The sequence below is a fragment of the Ranitomeya imitator genome, chromosome 1, assembly GCF_032444005.1.
Source record: "Ranitomeya imitator isolate aRanImi1 chromosome 1, aRanImi1.pri, whole genome shotgun sequence".
Classification (NCBI taxonomy): domain Eukaryota; kingdom Metazoa; phylum Chordata; class Amphibia; order Anura; family Dendrobatidae; genus Ranitomeya; species Ranitomeya imitator.
The window spans coordinates 1,175,119,983-1,175,138,904 of NC_091282.1; positions in this window are offsets into that span (position 1 = coordinate 1,175,119,983).

Sequence of the window (18,922 nt, forward strand, 5' to 3'; positions counted from 1 at the left end):
AATATTAATGCCAACATGGCTCCTCCTAAAAAGTACGCCAAAGACAATGAAAGGAAAGCAACAAAGGCACAATGTTGAAGACAACAAATGGCAAATGAGACTCTTGAAGAGCAACAGTATCGCTGGGACAAAAACAATGCATATAAGCGTAGTAATCAAGCACATGAGTCCCCTGATACAAAAGTCATTAGATTATCACAGGATGCCATTAGGCAACAAATGTGCTGCATGCCTGTCCCCATCGTGACATTACCGCCCACCCGATGCGACAGCAGTGTAACATAACAATGTAATGTGATCTCCGGGAGAGCCAGTGACACTGCTGGAATGGAGCTGGCACCGGAGTTGAGTATAAGTGCTATTATTTTACTGGGGGGCAAACATAGAGATTGAGAAGGGGTTGTCCGTGTAGTGGACAACCTTTTTAAGAGAAACCTAATTGTCACGACTCACAAGGGTCGGTCCAGCAGATGGCACAACAAAATCCTACAACGGGATCAAAAAAGGTAGAGGAAGGCCCTAAAAATAGGTACCAAGGGATGGGGCACCTCCTAATATAACCTGTGCCTATCCCTAAGCTCTTCTACGCCCCATGCTGATCCTTCCCCACGTGCCTAGCCCCTAGCTGTCACCTCACTATACCCTGGCTAGTGCACTGGCTGGTAACGATGGTAGCCTCACGACTGCAGATGGTATAAACAAAGGGGGTAGTGACAAGCATGAGACAGGCAAAGGCAGGGAACAAGAAAACTTAGCTTTCAAGTTTCTGCTGCAAGCTCCACAAAGCGGAACCAGGATCCCAAGCAGCTGATACATTCTGGCACCAGAGAGCTCCCAACTCCTCGGCTGGTCTCCAGAGAAAAACTCTATCACCAACAGTCAGCTGATGACTATTTAAAGGATGGTGGGAGTGGTCACCACCCACATCAGCTGACCAGCAAACACTGCAGCTGACAGCAGGGAAACTGACATTAACCCTTGCTGGCCCAAAAGGAAAAACCACGTTTAAATTAAAGCAGAACCAGAGCTGTCACGACATCCACAAAATGAGTCATGACACTAATAGCCTCTATGTGGAAATATTATACTTAACCCCATTCTGACATTAGACGTACTATCCTGTCTCCTGTCGAGGTGGTATGGGCCTGTATGAAGACTGACAGGATAGTACGTCTAACGCGATCAGCCGCGCTCGTGGACCGCTCCTTGCACATTACCCCCCGGAACACTGCGATCAAACATGACCGAAGCATTCCGGCAGCATAGGGAAGAATTGTGCAGGGAGGAGGCACCCTGCGTGCTTCCCTGAGACCCTCGTAGCATCTCCTCCGTCCTCCTCCCTGCAGACCCCGGATCCAAGATGGCCGCGGGGCTCCTTCCAGGTCCTGTAGGGAGGTGGCTTGCAAGCGTCTGCTCTGAGTGCCTGTCAGATCGCATTGCAAAGTGTCAGATCAGCGATCTGACACTATAGCTTGATGTCTCACCCTGGGACAATGTAAAAAAGTATGTAAAAAAAACAAATTTACATATGTAAAAAAAAATAATTCCTAAATAAATAAATAAAAAAAATGATTGTTCCAATAAATACATTTCTTTATGTAAATAAAAAAAACAATAAAAGTACACATATTTAGTATCGCCGCGTCCGTAACGAGCTGACCTATAAAACTGTGCCACGAGTTAACCCTTTCAGTGAACACCGTAAAAAAAAAATAACTAGGCAAAAAGCAACGCTTTATTGTCATACTGAACAAAAAGTGGAATAAAACGCGATCAAAAAGACAGATATAAATCAACATTGTACCGCCAAAAACGTCATCTTGTCCCGCAAAAACGAGCTGCCATACAGCATCATCAGCGAAAAAATAAAAAAATTATAACCCTCAGAATAAAGCGATGCAAAAATAAATATTTTCTCTATAAAATAGTTTTTATTGTATAAAAGCGCCAAAACATAAAAAATGATATAAATGAGGTATCGCTGTAATCGTGCTGACCCGAAGAATAAAACTGCTTTATCAATTCATGAATTGCTGGTTTTTGTTCATTCTGCCTAACAAAAATCGGAATAATAAGCGATAAAAAAAATGTCATGTGCCCGAAAATGATACCAATAAAAACGACAACTCATCCAACAAAACACAAGACCTCACATGACTCTGTGGACCAAAATATGGAAAGCTCTCAGAATGTTTTTGCAATAAAAAGCATCTTTTAGTGTGTGACAGCTGCCAACCATAAAAACCCGCTGTAAACACCCACTATAAATAGTAAATCAAACCTCCCCATTATCACTGCTTTAGTTAGGGACAAAATAATAAAATAAAAAATTGTGTTTATTTCCATTTTCTCATTAGGGTTAGGGTTAGGGGTGGGGCTAAAGTTAGGGTTGGGGCTAAAGTTAGGGTTGGGGCTAAAGTTAGGGTTAGGGTTGGGGCTAAAGTTAGGCTTGGGGCTAAAGTTAGGGTTGGGGCTAGGGTTATGGGTGTGTTGGGGTTAGGGGTGTGTTGGGGTTTGGATTAGGGTTAGGGGTGTGTTCTGGTTAGTGGTGTGGTTAGGGTTGGGATTAGGGTTAGGGGTGTGTTGGGGTTAGGGTGTGGTTAGGGTTGGAATTAGGTTTAGGGGTGTGTTGGGGTTAGGGTTGTCATTAGAATTGGGAGGTTCCCACTGTTTATGCACAGCAGGGACTCTGCAAACGCAACCTGACGTCCTATGTTGTGAGTTCTGTTTTTGGGCTCCCTCTGGTGGTTACTGATGGTACTGGGTGACTTGTGTTCTCTGCGGTCTCTGGTGTCCACCTGTTCCATCAGGTTATGGGAGTTTCCTATTTAACCTGGCTTTCTTGTCATTTCCTCGCCGGCTATCAATGTAATCAGTGTGTCTTTTTACCTCTGCTTCCTGCGTCTGTAATCTTCAGGACAAGCTAAGTTTTGATTTTCCTGTTCCACGTTTTGCTTAATTTTTGTCTTAGTCCAGCTTGCAGATATGTGATTCTTTGCTGCTGGTTGCTCTAGTGGGCTGAAATTACTCCTCATGTTCCATGAGTTGGCACATGAGTTCAAGTAATTTCAGGATGGTTTTTTGAAGGGTTTTTCGCTGACCGCGCAGTTCACTTTTGTATCCTCTGCTATCTAGCTTTAGCGGGCCTCATTTTTGCTGATTCTGTTTTCATAACTACGTATGTGCTTTCCTCTCATTTCACCGTTATTACATGTGGGGGGCTGCTATTTCTGTGGGGTGTTTCTCTGGAGGCAAGTGAGGTCTGTGTTTCTTCTAATAGGGGAAGTTAATCCTTCGGCTGGCGCGAGACGTCTAGGAATCATCGTAGGCACGTTCCCCGGCTACTGCTAGTTGTGTGTTTAGGTTCAGGATCGCGGTCAGCTCAGGTTCCATCACCCTAGAGCTTGTTTTGTTTTTGTGCTTGTCCTTTTGTGATCCCCTGCCATTGGGATCATGACAGTATAGCCGGCCCGAAAAAATTGGTCATCGTTTTGGCTGAAGTAGGAGGAAAAGTAGTCTGAGGAAGTTTTTTTTTTTTTTTTTCCCCCCCCTCCTCAGTGTTTGCTGCCTAGCCTTAATTGCAGCCTGGCTGCTTCTTTCCTCCTCTTAATCCTTGAATGGCTCTGACCTCAGCTGTTTATCATGGACGTCCAGAGTTTGGCTTCCAGCCTGAATAATCTTGCTGCTAAGGTTCAAAATATACAAGATTTTGTTGTACATACTTCTATGTCTGAACCTAGAATTCCTATCCCAGAGTTTTTTTCTGGTGATAGATCTAGTTTTCTGAATTTTAGGAACAATTGCAAGTTGTTTCTTTCCTTGAAATCTCGCTCCTCTGGAGACCCTGCTCAGCAGGTCAAGATTGTTATATCTTTCCTGCGGGGTGACCCTCAGAATTGGGCATTTGCATTGGCACCAGGGGATCCTGCGTTGCTCAATGTGGATGCGTTTTTTCTGGCATTGGGTTTGTTCTATGAGGAACCTAACCTAGAGATTCAGGCTGAAAAAGCTTTATTGGCTCTCTCTCAGGGGCAAGATGAAGCAGAAATATATTGTCAGAAATTTCGGAAATGGTCGGTGCTTACTCAGTGGAATGAGTGCGCTCTGGCTGCAAAATTCAGAGATGGCCTTTCTGAGGCCATTAAAGATGTTATGGTGGGGTTCCCGGCGCCTACAGGTCTGAATGAGTCCATGACTATGGCTATTCAGATTGATCGGCATTTACGGGAGCGCAAACCTGTGCACCATTTGGCGGTGTCTTCTGAACAGGCACCTGAGATAATGCAATGAGATAGAATTCAGTCCAGAAGTGAACGGCAAAATTATAGGCGGAAAAATGGATTGTGATTCAGCTCATGTTATATCAGCATGCTCTAAACGCACAAAAAAGGTTGATAAGTCTGTTGCCATTGGTACTTTACAGTCTAAGTTCATTCTGTCTGTGACTCTGATTTGTTCATTATCATCCATTTCCGTCGATGCCTATGTGGATTCAGGCGCTGCCCTGAGTCTTATGGATTGGTCATTTGCCAATCGCTGTGGGTTTAGTCTGGAACCTCTGGAAGTTCCTATTCCTTTGAAAGGAATTGACTCTACACCTTTGGCTATGAATAAACCTCAGTACTGGACACAAGTGACCATGCGTATGACTCCCGTTCATCAGGAGGTGATTCGCTTCCTGGTATTGTATAATTTACATGATGTCTTAGTGCTTGGTCTGCCATGGTTACAAACTCATAACCCAGTCCTGGACTGGAAAACAATGTCTGTGTTAAGCTGGGGATGTCAGGGGGTTCATGATGATGCATCTCCGATTTCTATCGCTTCATCTACTCCTTCTGAGGTTCCGGTATTTTTGTCTGATTATCGGGAGGCTTTTGAGGAGCCTAAGCTCAGTTCGCTTCCTCCTCACAGGGATTGCGATTGTGCTATAGATTTGATTCCTGGCAGTAAATTCCCTAAAGGTCGTTTGTTCAATCTGTCAGTGCCAGAGCATACTGCTATGCGGAATTATGTTAAGGAGTCCTTGGAAAAGGGACATATCCATCCATCTTCGTCCCCTTTGGGAGCAGGTTTTTTTTTCGTGGCCAAAAAAGATGGTTCCTTGAGGCCTTGCATAGATTATCGTCTTTTGAATAAGATTACAGTCAAATATCAGTATCCTTTGCCATTGTTGACTGATTTGTTCGCTCGCATTAAGGGGGCTAAATGGTTCACTAAGATTGATCTTCGGGGTGCGTATAATCTTGTGCGGATAAGGCAGGGTGATGAGTGGAAAACCGCATTTAATACGCCTGAGGGCCATTTCGAGTATTTGGTGATGCCTTTTGGACTTTCTAATGCTCCTTCTGTCTTCCAGTCTTTTATGCACGATATTTTCCGTGAATATCTGGATAAATTTATTATCGTGTATTTGGATGATGTTTTGTTTTTTTCTGATGACTGGGAGTCTCATGTTCAGCAGGTCAGGAAGGTGTTTCAGGTCCTGCGGGCCAATTCTTTGTTTGTAAAAGGTTCTAAATGTCTCTTTGGAGTCCAGAAGATTTCTTTTTTGGGGTATATTTTTTCCCCTTCTACTATTGAGATGGATCCCGTCAAGGTTCAGGCTATTTGTGACTGGACGCAGCCTACATCTCTTAAGAGTCTACAGAAGTTCTTGGGCTTTGCTAATTTTTATCGTCGCTTCATAACTAATTTTTCTAGTGTTGTTAAGCCTTTGACGGATTTGACTAAGAAGGGTGCTGATGTTGCTGATTGGTCTCCTGCGGCTGTGGAGGCCTTTCGGGAACTTAAGCGCCGGTTTTCTTCTGCTCCTGTGTTGCGTCAGCCAGATACGTCGCTTCCTTTTCAGGTTGAGGTAGATGCTTCCGAGATCGGAGCGGAGGCGGTTTTGTCACAGAGAAGCTCCGAAGGCTCAGTGATGAAGCCATGTGCGTTCTTTTCTAGAAAATTTTCGCCCGCTGAACAGAATTATGATGTTGGTAATCGGGAGCTTTTGGCCATGAAGTGGGCATTTGAGGAGTGGCGTCATTGGCTTGAGGGTGCTAGACATCGTGTGGTGGTCTTGACTGATCACAAAAATCTGATGTACCTTGAGTCTGCCAAGCTCTGAATCCTAGACAGGCTCGTTGGTCACTGTTTTTCTCCCGTTTCAATTTTGTGGTTTCATACCTGCCAGGTTCAAAGAATGTGAAGGCGGATGCTCTTTCTAGGAGTTTTGTGCCTGACTCCCCTGGAAATTCTGAGCCCACTGGTATCCTTAGGGATGGGGTGATTTTGTCGGCTGTCTCCCCAGACTTGCGACGTGCTTTGCAGGAGTTTCAGGCGGATAAACCTGATCGTTGTCCGCCGGAAAGACTGTTTGTTCCGGATAATTGGACCAGTAGAGTCATCTCCGAGGTCCATTCTTCTTTGTTGGCAGGTCATCCTGGAATATTTGGTACTAGAGACTTGGTGGCCAGGTCTTTTTGGTGGCCTTCCTTGTCGAGGGATGTGCGTTCTTTCGTGCAGTCTTGTGGAGTTTGCGCTCGGGCTAAGCCTTGCTGTTCTCGGGCCAGTGGATTGTTGTCACCTTTGCCTATCCCGAAGAGGCCTTGGACGCACATTTCCATGGACTTTATTTCGGATCTCCCTGTCTCTCAAAAAATGTCCGTCATCTGGGTTGTGTGTGACCGCTTTTCTAAGATGGTTCATCTGGTACCCTTGCCTAAGTTACCTTCCTCCTCTGAGTTGGTCCCTCTGTTTTTTCAAAACGTGGTCCGTTTGCATGGCATTCCGGAGAACATCGTTTCTGACAGGGGATCCCAGTTTGTGTCTAGATTTTGGCGGACGTTCTGTGCTAAGATGGGCATTGATTTGTCCTTTTCGTCTGCATTCCATCCCCAGACGAATGGCCAGACGGAACGAACTAATCAGACTTTAGAAACTTATTTAAGGTGTTTTGTTTCTGCTGATCAAGATGACTGGGTTACCTTTTTGCCGCTTGCCGAGTTTGCCCTTAATAATCGGGCTAGTTCTGCTACCTTGGTTTCTCCTTTCTTTTGTAATTCGGGGTTTCATCCTCGTTTTTCCTCTGGTCAGGTGGAGCCTTCTGATTGTCCTGGAGTGGACATGGTGGTGGATAGGTTGCATCAGATTTGGAGTCAGGTGGTGGACAATTTGAAGTTGACCCAGGAGAGGGCTCAGCAGTTTGCTAATCGCCGTCGCCGCGTGGGTCCTCGACTTCTTGTTGGGGACTTGGTGTGGTTGTCTTCTCGTTTTGTTCCTATGAAGGTCTCTTCTCCTAAGTTCAAGCCTCGGTTCATCGGTCCCTATAGGATCTTGGAAATTCTTAACCCTGTGTCGTTTCGTTTGGATCTCCCGGCATCGTTTGCTATTCATAATGTGTTCCATCGATCGTTGTTGCGGAAGTATGAGGTACCTGTTGTTCCTTCGCTTGAGCCTCCTGCTCCGGTGCTGGTGGAGGGTGAATTGGAGTATGTTGTGGAGAAGATCTTGGATTCTCGTGTTTCCAGACGGAAACTCCAGTATTTGGTCAAGTGGAAGGGTTATGGTCAGGAGGATAATTCTTGGGTGGTTGCCTCTGATGTTCATGCTGCCGATTTGGTCCGTGCATTTCATAGGGCTCATCCTGGTCGCCCTGGTGGTTCTCGTGAGGGTTCGGTGACCCCTCCTCAAGGGGGGGGTACTGTTGTGAGTTCTGTTTTTGGGCTCCCTCTGGTGGTTACTGATGGTACTGGGTGACTTGTGTTCTCTGCGGTCTCTGGTGTCCACCTGTTCCATCAGGTTATGGGAGTTTCCTATTTAACCTGGCTTTCTTGTCATTTCCTCGCCGGCTATCAATGTAATCAGTGTGTCTTTTTACCTCTGCTTCCTGCATCTGTAATCTTCAGGACAAGCTAAGTTTTGATTTTCCTGTTCCACGTTTTGCTTAATTTTTGTCTTAGTCCAGCTTGCAGATATGTGAATCTTTGCTGCTGGTTGCTCTAGTGGGCTGAAATTACTCCTCATGTTCCATGAGTTGGCACATGAGTTCAAGTAATTTCAGGATGGTTTTTTGAAGCGTTTTTCGCTGACTGCGCAGTTCACTTTTGTATCCTCTGCTATCTAGCTTTAGCGGGCCTCATTTTTGCTGATTCTGTTTTCATAACTACGTATGTGCTTTCCTCTCATTTCACTGTTATTACATGTGGGGGGCTGCTATTTCTGTGGGGTGTTTCTCTGGAGGCAAGTGAGGTCTGTGTTTCTTCTAATAGGGGAAGTTAATCCTTCGGCTGGCGCGAGACGTCTAGGAATCATCGTAGGCACGTTCCCCGGCTACTGCTAGTTGTGTGTTTAGGTTCAGGATCGCGGTCAGCTCAGGTTCCATCACCCTAGAGCTTGTTTTGTTTTTGTGCTTGTCCTTTTGTGATCCCCTGCCATTGGGATCATGACAGTCCTATCTCAATACATACAATTCTGCGCTGAAAAAGTAAAACGATGCTCCTTCCCTTCCGAGGTCTACCGTGCGCCCAAACAGTGGTTCACCCCCACATATGGGGTATCAGGACAAATTGGACAATAACTTTTGGGGTCCAATTTCTCCTGTTACCCATGGGAAAATACAAAACTGGGCGCTAAAAAATAATTTTTTGTGGGAAAAAAGGATTTTTTATTTTCACGGCTCTGCGTTATAAACTTTAGTGAAACACTTGGGGGTTCAAAGTGATCACCACAATCTAGATAAGTTCCTTGGGGGTCTAGTTTCCAATATGGGGTCATCTGTGGGGGGTTTCTACTGTTTAGGTACATCAGGGGCTCTGCAAACGCAATGTCACGCCCACAGAACATTCCATCAAAGTCTGCATTCCAAAACGCCACATCTTCCCTTCTGAGCTCTGCCATGCTGCCAAACAGTAGTTTTCTCACACATAAGGGGTATCAGTGTACTCATTACAAATTGCACAACAACTTTTGTGGTCCAATTTCTCCAGAAACCCTTGGGAAAATGTGCCCAAACAGTAGTTTACCCCCACATATGGGGTATCACCGTACTCAGGGGAAACTGGACAACAAATATTGGGGTAAAATTTCTCCTGTTACCCTTGGGAAAATTAAAAAATTCTGGGCTAAATAATTATTTTTGAGGAAAGAAAACGTATTGATTATTTTCACGGCTCTGCATTATAAACTTCTGTGAAGCACTTGGGGGTTCAAAGTGCTCACCACACATCTAGATAAGTCCCTTAGAGGGTCTACATTCCAAAATGGGGTCACTTTGGGGGGGTTTCCACTGTTTAGGCACATCAGGGGCTCTCCAAACGAGACATGGCGTCCCATCTCAATTCCAGCCAATTTTGCATTGAAAAGTCAAGTGGCGCTCCTTCCTTTCTGAGCTCTGCCATGCGCCCAAACAGTGGTTTACCCCCACATATGGGGTATCATCATACTCAGGACAAATTGCACAACAACTTTTGGGGTCTAATTTCTCCTGTTACCCTTGGGAAAATAAAGCAAATTGGATCAGAAGTAAATTTTTGTGAAAAAAAAAGTTAAATGTTCATTTTTTTTAAACATTCCAAAAATTCCTGTAAAATACCTGAAGGGTTCATAAACTTCTTGAATGTGGTTTTGAGCACCTTGAGGGGTGCAGTTTTTAGAATGGTGTCACACTTGGGTATTTTCTATCATATAGACCCCTCAAAATGACTTCAAATATGATGTGGTCCCTAAAAAAAAATGGTGTTGTAAAAATGAGAAATTGCTGGTCAACTTTTAACCCTTATAACAAACAAATAACAACAAAAAAATTGGTTCCAAAATTGCGCAGATGTAAAGTAGAAGTGTGGGAAATGTTACTTATTAAGTATTTTGCGTGACATATCTCTGTGATTTAAGGGCATGAAAATTCAAATTTGGAAAACTGCGAAATTTTCTACATTTTCGCCAAATTTCCATTTTTTTCACAAATAAACTCAAGTAATGTCAAGGAAATTTTACCTCTAACATGAAGTACATTATGTCACGAGAAAACAATGCCAGAATCACCAGGATCCATTGAAGCGTTCCAGAGTTATAACCTCATTGGTCAGAATTGTAAAAATTGGCCCGGTCAATAACATGCAAACCACCCTTGGAGGTAAAGGGGTTAAATACATATACAGTGGTGTGAAAAAGTGTTTGCCCCTTCCAGATTTACTATTCTTTTACATGTTTGTCACACTTACATGTTTCAGATCACCAGACACATTTAACCCCTTCATGACCCAGCCTATTTTGACCTTAAAGACCTTGCCGTTTTTTGCAATTCTGACCAGTGTCCCTTTATGAGGTAATAACTCAGGAACGCTTCAACGGATCCTAGCGGTTCTGAGATTGTTTTTTCGTGACATATTGGGCTTCATGTTAGTGGTAAATTTAGGTCAATAAATTCTGCGTTTATTTGTGATAAAAATGGAAATTTGGCGAAAATTTTTAAAATTTCGCAATTTTCACATTTTTAATTTTTATTCTGTTAAACCAGAGAGTTATGTGACACAAAATAGTTAATAAATAACATTTCCCACATGTATACTTTACATCAGCACAATTTTGGAAACAAAATTTTTTTTTGCTAGGAAGTTATAAGGGTTAAAATTTGACCAGCGATTTCTCATTTTTACAAAGAAATTTACAAAACCATTTTTTTTAGAGACCACCTCACATTTGAAGTCAGTTTGAGGGGTCTATATGGCTGAAAATACCCCAAAGTGACACCATTCTAAAAAATGCACCACTCAAGGTACTCAAAACCACATTCAAGAAGTTTATTAACCCTTCAGGTACTTCACAGCAGCAGAAGCAACATGGAAGGAAAAAATGAACATTTAACTTTTTAGTCACAAAAATTATATTTTAGCAAAAATTTTTTTATTTTCCCAATGGTAAAAGGAGAAACTGAACCACGAAAGTTGTTGGCCAATTTCTCCCGAGTACGCCGATACCTCATATGTGGGGGTAAACCACTGTTTGGGCACACGGCAGGGCTCAGAAGGAAAGGCTCCCCCACAAGTGACCCCATTTTGGAAACTAGACCCCCCAAGGAACTTATCTAGATGCATATTGAGCACTTTAAACCCCCAGGTGCTTCACAGAAGTTTATAACGTAGAGCCATGAAAATAAAACATAATTTTTCTTTCCTCAAAAATGATTTTTTAGCCTTTAATTTCCTATTTTGCCAAGGGTGATAGGAGAAATTGGACCCAAATGTTGTTGTCCAGTTTGTCCTGAGTACGCTGATACTGCATATGTGGGGGTAAACCACTGTTTGGGCGCACGGCAGGGCTCGGAAGGGAAGGCACGCCATTTGGCTTTTTCAATGGAAAATTAGCTCCAATCATTAGTGAACACCATGTCACGTTTGGAGAGCCCCTGTGTGCCTAAACATTGGAGATCCCTGTTATGACCTGGTGGTTAGGACAATAATGGACCTGGTGGTTAAGAGCACACGGAATGACCTGATAGTTACTAATAATACAGGACGAGCTCTGAGACGTGGGAACTCTGCTGACCGCAATCCCTAATCCTATCACACACACTAGAAATAGCCGTGGATTGCTCCTAACGCTCCCTATGCAACTCGTCCCAGCCTAAGGAACTAGCTAGCCCTAAAGATAGAAAAATAAAGCCTGCCTTGCCTCAGAGAAATTCCCCAAATGAAAAGGCAGCCCCCCACATATAATGACTGTGAGTAAAGATGAAAATTACAAACACAGAGATGAAATAGATTTAGCAAAGTGAGGCCCGACTTACTGAACAGACAGAGGATAGGAAAGGTAACTTTGCGATCAGCATAAAAACTACAAAAAGACCATGCAGAGGGCGCAAAAAGACCCTCCGCACCGACTCACGATGCGGAGGCGCTCCCTCTGCGTCCCAGAGCTTCTAGCAAGCAAGACAAAAATCAAAATAGCAAGCTGGACAGAAAAATAGCAAACACGAGAAGAACAAGCAGGAACTTAGCTTCTGCTGGGAAGACAGGTCACAAGAACGATCCAGGAGCGAACAAGACCAATACTGGAACATTGACAGGTGGCATGGAGCAATGATCAAAAGTGGAGTTAAATAGAGCAGCTAGCTAACGAATTAACCTCGTCACCTGTGGAAGGAAACTCAGAAGCCGCAGCCCCACTCACAACCACCAGAGGAAGTCCATGGACAGAACCAGCCGAAGTACCATTCATGACCACAGGAGGGAGCTTGACAACAGAATTCACAACAGATCCCCCACAAATGACCCCATTTTGGAAACTAGACCCCCAAAGGAACTAATCTAGATGTGTGGTGAGGCCTTTGAACCCCCAAGTGCTTCACAGAAGTTTATAACGCAGAGCCATGAAAATAAAAAAAAAAATTATTTTCTCAAAAATGATCTTTTAGCCTGCAAGTTTTTCTTTTCCCAAGGGTAACAGGAGAAATTTGACCCCAAAAGTTGTTGTCCAGTTTCTCCTGAGTACGCTGATACCCCATATGTGGGGGTAAACCACTGTTTGGGCACATGCCGGGGCTCGGAATTGAAGTAGTGACGTTTTGAAATGCAGACTTTGATGGAATGCTCTGTGGGCATCACGTTGCGTTTGCAGAGCCCCTGATGTGGCTAAACAGTAGGAACCCCCCACAAGTGACCCCATTTTGGAAACTAGACCCCGAAAGGAACTTATCTAGATGTGTGGTGAGCACTTTGAACCCCCAAGTGCTTCACAGAAGTTTATAATGCAGAGCCGTGAAAATAATAAGTACGTTTTCTTTCCTCAAAAATAATTATTTAGCCCAGAATTTTTTAATTTTCCCAAAGGTAACAGGAGAAATTTGACCCCAATATTTGTTGTCCAGTTTCTCCTGAGTACGGTGATACCCCATATGTGGGGGTAAACTACTGTTTGGGCACATGCCGGGGCTCGGAATTGAAGTAGTGACGTTTTGAAATGCAGACTTTGATGGAATGCTCTGCGGGCGTCACGTTGCGTTTGCAGAGCCCCTGATGTGGCTAAACAGTAGAAACCCCCCACAAGTGACCCCATTTTGGAAACTAGACCCCGAAAGGAACTTATCTAGATGTGTGGTGAGCACTTTGAACCCCCAAGTGCTTCATAGAAGTTTATAATGCAGAGCCGTGAAAATAATAAATACGTTTTCTTTCCTCAAAAATAATTATTTAGCCCAGAATTTTTTATTTTCCCAAGGGTTACAGGAGAAATTGGACCCCAAAAGTTTTTATCCAGTTTCTCCTGAGTACGCTGATACCCCATGTGTGGGGGTAAACCACTGTTTGGGCACATGTCGGGGCTCAGAAGGGAAGTAGTGACTTTTGAAATGCAGACTTTGATGGAATGGTCTGCGGGCGTCACGTTGCGTTTGCAGAGCCCCTGGTGTGCCTAAACAGTAGAAACCCCCCACAAGTGACCCCATTTTAGAAACTAGACCCCCCAAGGAACTTATCTAGATATGTGGTGAGCACTTTGAACCCCCAAGTGCTTCACAGACGTTTACAACGCAGAGCCGTGAAAATAAAAAATCATTTTTCTTTCCTCAAAAATGATGTTTTAGCAAGCATTTTTTTATTTTCACAAGGGTAACAGGAGAAATTGGACCCCAGTAATTGTTGCGCAGTTTGTCCTGAGTACGCTGGTACCCCATATGTGGGGGTAAACCACTGTTTGGGCGCACGTCAGGGCTCGGAATTGAGGGAGCACCATTTGACTTTTTGAATACAAGATTGGCTGGAATCAATGGTGGCGCCATGTTGCGTTTGGAGACCCCTGATGTGCCTAAACAGTGGTAACCCCTCAATTCTACCTCCAACACTAACCCCCCCCACACCCCTAACCCTAATCCCAACTGTAGCCATAACCCTAATCACAACCCTAACCACAACCCTAATTCCAACCCTAACCCTAAGGCTATGTGCCCACGTTGCGGATTCGTGTGAGATTTTTCAGCATCATTTTTGAAAAATCCGCGGGTAAAAGGCACTGCGTTTTACCTGCGGATTTTCCGCGGATTTCCAGTGTTTTTTGTGCGGATTTCACCTGCGGATTCCTATTGAAGAACAGGTGTAAAACGCTGCGGAATCCGCACAAAGAATTGACATGCGGCGGAAAATACAACGCAGCGTTTCCGCGCGGTATTTTCCGCACCATGGGCACAGCGGATTTGGTTTTCCATAGGTTTACATGGTACTGTAAACCTGATGGAACACTGCTGCGAATCCGCAGCGGCCAATCCGCTGCGGATCCGCAGCCAAATCCGCACCGTGTGCACATGGCCTAATTCTAAAGGTATGTGCACACGCTGCGGAAAACGCTGCGGATCCGCAGCAGTTTCCCATGAGTTTACAGTTCAATGTAGACCTATGGGAAACAAAAATCGCTGTACACATGCTGCAGAAAAACTGCACGGAAACGCGGCGGTTTACATTCCACAGCATGTCACTTCTTTGTGCGGATTCCGCAGCGGTTTTACAACTGCTCCAATAGAAAATCGCAGTTGTAAAACCGCAGTGAAATGCACAGAAAAAATGCGGTAAATCCGCCATAAATCCGCAGCGGTTTAGCACTGTGGATTTATCAAATCCGCAGCGGAAAAATCCGCAGAGGACCAGAATACGTGTGCACATACCGAAACCCTAACCCTAACCCTAGCCCTAACCCTAACCCTAGCCCTAGCCCTAACCCTAGCCCTAACCCTAACCCTAGCCCTAACCCTAGCCCTAACCCTAACCCTAACACTAGCCCTAACCCTAACCCTAGCCCTAACCCTAACCCTAGCCCTAACCCTATTCTAACATTAGTGGAAAAAAAAATTCTTTATTTTTTTATTGTCCCTACCTATGGGGGTGACAAAGGGGGGGGGGGTAATTTATTATTTTTTTTATTTTGATCACTGTGATAGATTATATCTCAGTGATCAAAATGCACTTTGGAACGAATCTGCCAGCCGGCAGATTCGGCGGGCGCACTGCGCATGCGCCCGCCATTTTGAAAGATGGTGGCGCCCAGGGAGAAGACGGACGGACCCCGGCAGGTTCGGTAAGTATGATGGGGTGGGGGGGAGCACGGGGGGCGGGATCGGAGCATGGGGGGGTGGATCGGAGCGCAGGGGGTGGAACGGAGCACGGGGGGGTGGAACGGAGCACGGGGGGATGGAACGGAGCACGGGGGGTGGAACGGAGCACGGGGGGGTGGATCGGAGTGCAGGGGGGGTGATTGGAGCACGGAGGGGGTGATTGGAGCACGGGGGGAGCGGACAAGAGCACGGGGGGAGCGGAGCACAGGACGGAGGGGAGCCGGAGCAGTGTACCGGACAGATCGGACGGCTGGGGGGGCGATCGGTGGGGTGGGGGCACATTAGTGTTTCCAGCCATGGCCGATGATATTGCAGCATCTGCCATGGCTGGATTGTAATATTTCACCAGTTTTAATAGGTGAAATATTACAAATCGCTCTGATTGGCAGTTTCACTTTCAACAGCCAATCAGAGCGATCGTAGCCACGGGGGGGTGAATCCACCCCCCCTGGGCTAAACTACCACTCCCCCTGTCCCTGCAGATCGGGTGAAATGGGAGTTAACAGTTTCACCCGATCTGCAGGGACGCGATCTTTCCATGACGCCACATAGGCGTCATGGGTCGGATTGGCACTGACTTTCATGATGCCTACGTGGCGTCATGGGTCGGGAAGGGGTTAAACATTAGACAATGATAACACAAGTGAACACAAGATACAGTTTTTAAATGAAGATCTTTAATATTAAGAGAAAAAGAAATCCAAACCTACAGGGCCCTGTGGGAAAAAGTGATTGCCCCTCTTAAAACATAAATTAATTGTGGTTTATCACATCTTTGGGAATCTGAGTTCAAATTCGCTAGCCACATCCAGGACTGATTGCTGCTACACCTGTTCTCAATCAAGAAATCACTTAAATAGCATTTGCCTAACAAAGTGAAGTAGACCAAAAGAGGCTCAAAAACTAGACATCATGCTGCTATCCAAAGAAATTCTGGAACAAATGAGAAACAAAGTAATTGAGATCTCTTTGTCTGGAAAAGGTTATAAAGCCATTTCTAACACTTTTGGACTCCAGTGAACCACAGTGAGAGCCACTATCCACTAATGGCAAAAGCATGGCATAGTGGTGAGCCTTCCCAGGAGCAGCAGGCTGACCAAAATTACTCCAAGAGTGCGGTGGCAACTCATTCAAGAGGTCACAAAAGACCCCACAACAACATCCAAAGAACTGCAGGCCTCACTTGCCCCAGTTAAGGTTAGTGTTCATGTTGACGCCACCATAACAAAGAGACTGGTCAAAAATGGCCTGCATGGCAGAGTTCCAAGATGAAAACCACTGCTGAGCAATAAGAGCATAAAGCTTGTCTCAGTTTTGTCAGAAAACATCTTCATGGTCCACAAGACTTTTGAGAGAATACTATTTGGACTGATGAGACAAAAGTTGAACTTTTTTTTGGAAGGTGTATGTGCCATTACAACTGGCGTAAACGTAACACAGCATTTCAGAAAAGGAAAATTATCCCGACAGTAAAATATGGCGGTGGTAATGTGATGGTTTTGCTGCTTCTGGACCTGGACAACTTGCTGTGGTAAATAAATCCATTAATTCTGTTCTCTACCAAAAAAATCGAGAAAGAGAATGTCCGGCCATCAATTCGTTAACTCAAGCTGAAGCGCACTTGGGTTAGCAGCAGGACAATGATCCAAAACACACTCGTTAAAGTCCTGACCTTAATCTTATTGAGATGCTGTGGCATGAGCTTAAAAAGGCGGTTCATGCTTGGAAACCCTCCAATGTGGATGAATTGTAACAATTCTGCAAAGGTGAGTGGGCCCAAATTCCTCCAAACGTTGTAAAAGATTCACTGCCAGTTATTGCAAACACTTGGTTGCAGTTGTTGCTGGTAAGGGTGGCCCAACCAGTTATTAGGTTTAGGGGGCAATCATTTTTTCACCCATGGCCCTGTAGGTTTGGATAGCTTCATTTAAAAACAGCATTTTGTGTTTACTTGTGTTATCTTTGTGTAATATTTAAATTTGTTTGGTGATCTGAAACATTTAAATGTGACAAACATGCAAAATAATAGGAAATCAGGAAGGGGGCAAAATAAATTTTACACCACTGTACAGATATATATATACAGTTGTACCCAAACGTTTACATACCCCGGCAGAATTTTTGCTTTCTTGGCCTTTTTTCAGAGAATATGAATGATAACACCAAAACTTTTTCTCCACTCATGGTTAGTGGTTGGGTGAAGCCTTTTATTGTCAAACTGCGGTGTTTTCTCTTTTTAAATCATAATGACAACCCAAAACATACAAATTAACCTGATCAAAAGTTCACATACCCTGGTAATTTGGCCTGATAACATGCACAGAAGATGACACAAATGGGTTTGAATGGCTACTAAAGGTAACATCCTCACATGTGACCTGTTTCCTTGTAATCAGTGTGTGCATAAAAGCTGAGTGAGTTTCTGGAATCCAGGCAGACTCTTTCATCCAGCCACTGACGTTTCTGGATTGTGAATCATGGGGAAAGCAAAATAATTGTCAATGGATCTACGGGAAAAGGTAGTTTAACTGTATAAAACAGGAAAGGGATACAAAAAGAAATCCAAGGAATTGATAATGCCAGTCAGCAGCATTCAAACTGTGATGGAAAAACAGGGGCTCTGTAAAAACAAAACCATAGTCAGGTGGACCAACAAAAATGTTTTCCACGACTGCCAGGAAAATTGTTCGGATGCAAAGAAAAACCCACAAATTTCATCAGCTGAAATACAGGACTTTCTAAAAAAAATAGCGGTGTGGCTGTTTCAAGATGTACAATAAAGAGGCACTTGAAGAAAAATGGGCTGCATGGTTGAGTCGCCAGAAGAAACCCATTACTGCACACATGCCACAAAGTATCTCACCTACAATACACAAAACATCACAGAAACAAGCCTCAAATCTTCTGGAACAAGGTAATTTGGAGTGATGAGACCAAAATTGAACTTTTTGGCCACAACTATAAACATTACATTTGGAGAGAGGTCAACAAGGCCACCATTCCTACTGTAATGCATAGAGGTGGATCTGAGGAAAGATGAATGCAGCACACTATCAGCAAATTCTGGAGGCAAATTTGCAATCATCCGCCCGGAAGCTGCGCATGGGACGTACTTGGACGTTCCAACATGACAATGATCCAAAACACAAGGCCAAGTTGACCTATCATTGGCTACAGCAGAACAAAGACAAGGTACTCTAGTGGGCATCTTAGTTTTCTGACCTCAATATCATTGAGCAACTCTGGGGAGATCTCAAGCGCGCAGTTCATGCTAGAGAGCCCAGGAATTTACAGGATCTGGAGGTTTTTTGCCAAGAAGAGTGGGCAGCTTTACCATCTGAGAAAATAAAGAACCTCATCCACAACTACCACAAAAGACTTCAAGCTGTCATTGATGTTAGAGGGGGCAATACACGGTATCAAGAAATGGGGTATGTGAACTTCCGATCAGAGTCATTTGTTTTGAACAGCTGACATGTGCCGCTAACAGCCGGGGGAGGAATTGCGATGCACACGTGGCTGTTAACCCGTTAAATGCCACTGGCAAACTCTGACAGTGGCATTTAACTTGTGCTTCCAGCAATCCCACCCATCGGCGCCCGTGTCACATGACCGCGGGTCGACAATGGGTTGGCATCACAACCAGAGGTCTCCAGCAGACTTTTATGGTTGTCACTGCCGGATTGCTATGAGCTATGATAATCATATTGCTATAAGCTCCACCTGGTGGCCGGTGCTCATAGCAAGTCAGCAATTCTGCTACATATAGGCGATCTGATCATCGCCTGTATGTAGCAGGGCCGATCAGATTATGGCAGCTTATAGTCTCCCATGGAGACT